The sequence below is a fragment of the Triticum urartu genome, chromosome 3A (genome assembly GCF_056163025.1).
Source record: "Triticum urartu cultivar PI428250 chromosome 3A, HENAU_Tu73, whole genome shotgun sequence".
Lineage (NCBI taxonomy): Eukaryota > Viridiplantae > Streptophyta > Magnoliopsida > Poales > Poaceae > Triticum > Triticum urartu.
In genome coordinates, this window is record NC_141875.1 from 738,027,678 (window position 1) to 738,032,870 (window position 5,193).

Genomic DNA, 5,193 nt, shown 5'->3' on the forward strand with positions numbered 1-5,193 from the left:
GATTCAACCTGTCGGCGCCAGGCTTCATCAAAACCTTTCATACGCAATGACTGTTGGAGGAATGGCCATTTGACCTTATCATACGCTTTCTCGAAATCCACCTTAAAAATTACTCCATCTAATTTTTTGGAATGGATTTCATGGAGTGTTTCATGCAGGACGACCACCCCTTCAAGGATATTTCTGTCCGGCATGAAAGCAGTTTGGGACTGTTGCACCACAGAATGCGCAATCTGTGTGAGCCTGTTAGTCCCCACCTTGGTGAAAATTTTGAAACTAACATTGAGGAGACAGATCGGCCTGAATTGCTCAATTCTCACAGCATCCGTTTTCTTGGGAAGCAGTGTGATAGTCCCAAAATTCAAGTGAAATAATTGAAGCTGTCCAGAGAATAGGTCATCGAACATAGGTAGTAAATCCCCCTTAATAATGTGCCAGCACTTTTTATAGAACTCTGCCGGGAATCCATCCGGTCCGGGAGCCTTATTGTTTTTCATCTGTGCAATAGCATCAAACACCTCATTCTCCGAGAACGGGGCAACCAGAATATCATTATCGTCAGCCGATAGCTGGGGCACATCCTCAGTCCTGGACTCATCGAGGGACACACAATTATCTTTCGGAGGTCCAAATAACTGCTTATAATAGTCGGTAATATATGTTTTTAGGTTATCCTGACCTAAAATAGTGCCCTCGTCTTGCTCAAGCTGAAAGATACGCTTCTTTCTGTGCTTGCCATTAGCTATCAAATGGAAGAATTGAGTATTCGCGTCCCCTTGGACCACTTTGCGGACTTTAGCACGCAAAGTCCACTTCAATTCTTCTTCGCGGAGCAGTTCTTTCAACCTCTTCTCCGCCTCATTTTTAACCTGAAGCTCAGCTGGCGATAAAAATAGTGGATTCGGCCTGTATGTCCAGGGCCTATATAAGAGTAAGGAGTCTATCCTTTCCAATCTTATACACACCACTGAGGTGCTTAGCCCAACCCCGTAAGAAACTTCTCAAATGCCTAATCTTATTCTGCCAACGCTCTATCGCAGTCTTGCCTCCTACACCTCTACCCCATTCCCTGGCGATCAAGTGCACGAACCCCTCACGTTCAAACCATGACATCTCGAAAGAGAAGGTGTTCTTGTTACCCACGTGGTTCGGCTCCCCTGAGTCCACGAACAATGGGGTGTGATCAGATATTCCCCTCGAAAGAGCTTGCACCGTAACCAGAGGGAACTTTTGTTCCCACTCCACGCTCGCAAGAACTCGATCAAGTTTTTCATAGGTAGGGTTTGGCAGAGCATTAGCCCAGGTAAACTTTCTACCAGAAAGCTCTATCTCTCTCAGATCCAAGCTTTCAATAATGGTATTGAACATAAACGACCATCTGCCGTCAAGGTTATCATTGTTCTTCTCCTCTCTCCTCCTAATGATATTGAAATCACCTCCAACTAAAGTTGGAAGCTGTTCTGACCCACAGATTCGAACAAGGTCCGCCAGAAACTCCGCTTTAAGCTCGAGCTGTGCAGCACCATAAACCGCCACCAAAGCCCAGTTAAAACCATCTATCCTAGACCTGACTCGAAACTTCACCGCGAAGTCGCCCATCACTACACTTCGGACTTCAAGCGAATCGCATCTCACACCTAGTAAGATACCACCCGATCTTCCTCGCGGAGGGAGGCAATGCCAATCGAAATCAATACCACCCACAAGAGAAGAAAGGAACTGGGGCGCAAAGTTATCTCTACCCGTCTCTGATAGAGCAACAAAATCTAACCACTGCTCTAAAGTTGCCTCAGCTAGGAATCTTCTTTTAGCCAAGTCCTTCAGACCTCTGCTATTCCAAAAGATTCCTCTCATATTTCATCATGGAATTTTTTAGTGGTTCGAATCCTAGCACTCCTACGAACTGCGGAATCGGGATAGATCTTCCTTTTCCACTTACGCTTAGGTTTACTAGGCTCTGTCGCCCGGTCCTCATAACCAGGTTCACATATATTACTAGCATCATTCTCTAGGGGTACATCATCTTCCTCAGAGTCATGATTGGGGGGTGCTAGATCCGCACACAAATTATCGAGCACTCTAACCCCTAACGCATCAATCTCATCATCATTCATTGGTTTAACTGCTGCAAGATTACGAATAGTCTCTAAGGCACGTTCCGCCTCCAAATCTAATAGATCATTTACCGAATTGGTAATCTCACTATCTGTAGCACCTAGTGGAACTCCTAATTGATTTGCATTATTTATAATCTCCTCATTAGAAAAATGCAATAAGGAATTAGATAAGTTGACGGACATACCATAGATAATGCAGCCTCCTGAAGCTTGGCCGCCCTCATAGCGCACCGCTGCTGCATATCATCCACCTCCGGGATGTCGAGGATGCGAGCACTCATCCGTCTCACCTCGGAGATAGGGTCCGGGATCCCGCCAAACGCGACAACCTCCTCCCTAGTAAAACCTGGCACAGAGTCCCTCAAAGGGTCTACCTAGGTTACCAGAGAAGGCGTCTGCGGCCTCCCGAGCCCCTCAGCTGGGTGCCCCACACCAGGGACCCCGGCCATGGGTATGAGCGAAGAGGGGATGACGGGGACCGCCTGCCCGCGCCCTCCTCCCACCCCACCCGCCGGCTCAGACGGATGAGCCATCGGTGAAGGAGAAGCGGTCCTCCTGACCGTCGGGGAAGAAGGAGGAGCTAGGGCCTCCTGCCCCAGCACCCCCCCAACGCAGCTGCTGCCGCGGTGGTTACCGCCACCACCGGAGTAGCAGGAGCCGAGGCCGCCTGCCTCGGGCTCCCTCTCCCAGCACCGGCCGACCCCCTCGGGGCCGGCGTCACCGACGCCACCGAGATCGGGATGGGGATGGGAGAAGGCGAGGCCACCTGCCCCGAACCCCCTCCCACACGACCCATCTCGCCCGCAGTCGCCGACACCGGAGTCGCGTCCACGTGAGGCGCCAGGACAAGAGAAGCACCCTCCGGCCTCCTCTCCGTAGCTCCAACCAAAGTCCTTGCCGACTGTCCAGCACACAATCCAGCATCCCCCTCGAACTCCAACGGAGGGAGCGTGTGCTCAAGATAATCATCAGAATCTACCCGGTCACTCCATAGTCTGGGAGGTGCCGAGGCTGGCTCAAAGGACCCAGAACGCAGAGTTGTCATGGGCATCGCTGGTGATGCTGCGGGCTCAACCCCGGTCCCATCCCCAGGCAACTGAGTAGCTGGGTGAGAACCGTGAGACCCCTCTCGCGTGGGCTCATCTGACGGTGCCCCCTTGGCCCCCGCATTTCCATCACTGTCGTACATGTCAACATCGTTACCATTAACCGCATCAACAAATAAATCAGTGTCCTCAAACTCGATCTCTAGCGGGAACACGTCTCCCCTATAGGTCCAGTTGACCTTATCAGGCACGAACTCAATATTCAGAACACTCACTAAAAGCCGGGCCACCCCATGGGCACGTGTGAAAGCCATATCCACTTTTTCTGTCTTCTCAACCAAGATGTCCATACTAGCCACCACTCGAGTATCCTGCAAAGGCTTAGATGGAGCCCCTCTAAACCGCAACCAAACCTGCGTAAGCGGCTTCCCCTTAGGCTCAACCTGCTTCCACTCGTGGAACTCCAGGATACACTTAGTATCGGGGACTCTGCACAAGCCAAAGCTCAACAATCTCTGCAAATCATCCACAGTTGGGAAATCAACCTTAAAAACCCTGTCCTCGATGAGCACCAATTCCCATCTAAAATCCCCGGGAGCCAGCTCCTGAAGCCTCCTCATAATCTGTGCCTCAGTCACCTCTCCCTGGGTCGCTTTCACAATCCTGGTAGTCAAGCTCAGGGTATCCTCCGGGACCTCTCTCGCCGCCGGGGACTCAAAAAACATGAGCTCAGCACAATAGACTCAATAAATATTAAGCGTCGGAGGCAGGTCACGCAACAACGGGCACTCCCCCGAGTCATGTGCAGGCTTGCCACACGACTCACACAGTTGGGCCTCACACTCAGCAATGAAGTGGCCCTTCTCACCACAACGGTAACAAATCATCCTCTCCTTCTTACGTGCATATTTGGACGCTCTCTCGGCATCAGACCTGTCGGTAGCCTCATCCACCGTCCCAGCCTCAGGAACCTCAACACTGGCCAAGGCATTCACCACCTCCATCGCCTGGGGAGGAAGCTCAGTGGAAGTATGGTCGGACTCCACTGTAGACGCCACAGGATCAATTGCCCTGGGCGGGGGCGGTCGGCGAAATCTCCCACGGCCCCCACCCCGACCACCACGATGGCCACGAAAGCCTCCTCTCTGACGGTGATCCTGGCCGGAGGCCCCCTCGACAAAACCACCTGCCGGCCCAAGAAACGGTCTCTCAGCAGACCCGTCGCTTTGCCAGGCAAATCCACGACCTCCTCCCGTGGAAGAGGATCCTCGGTGCTGTCCGTCACCATACGCATCATACCCATCATCCCCCCACTGGCCTCGGGGCGGATCCTTGGGGTCTCTGTTGCTAGAATTCGGCCTCGTCTGTGTTGGACCCGCGCGGTTTTGAGTCGGCCTTGCGACGTAGTGGGGCGGAGGTGCGGTGCGAGGCGGACCACCAGAGGGAGTCTGCACCACCCCAAGGGCAGTAGCACCACAACCAGCCGGAGCCACTCCGGCCACGCCCGGCGCCGTCGGCCGCATGCCAGCATGACCCGCTGCCGATATAGCTCCGGGCGTCGCACCCGGCACAGGCGGCCTTGGCCCGCCCCGCCCTGCAGGAGCTGCTGCCCCGGTGGCCGGGCGCCCTGGAGAGTAGCGCCCCGGCCCGGAAGACCTAGCGCCCCTCCACCGCCCGCCGGCGGTCTCTGTCCGGGCGGCGCCAGGATACCTCGCCCAGGCTCCGCCGCCGCCGGCGGAGCTGCCCCGCCCCTTCCCACCGCACCGGTGGTCTTCCTAGCAGGCAGCGGAGCTGCCCCACGGCCGGCCATCGTACGGAGTGGAGGGATCCTCCTTGCCCGACTAGCCCCGCAAGCCGGGAAAACCTCGCGACCCAAGCTTGCGAACCCTAGAAGGAAGGGGAGATGGCGCACGACAGAAATCACGCTCGCCCTCGTACGTGCATGGGGCATCGATAATGATACGGGCAGAAGAGCCTGGAGCAGCATGGGCCTCATACCCATCGGACTCCGGCCCAACTTCACGCAGGCC

General features: G+C 54.5%; 1 pseudogene; it reads right to left on the bottom strand.

Moving 5' to 3' along the window:
• Positions 1-2,697: 2,697 nt before the first annotated feature.
• LOC147982492 (uncharacterized) lies at positions 2,698-4,686 on the bottom strand (annotated as a pseudogene).
• Positions 4,687-5,193: the final 507 nt, after the last annotated feature.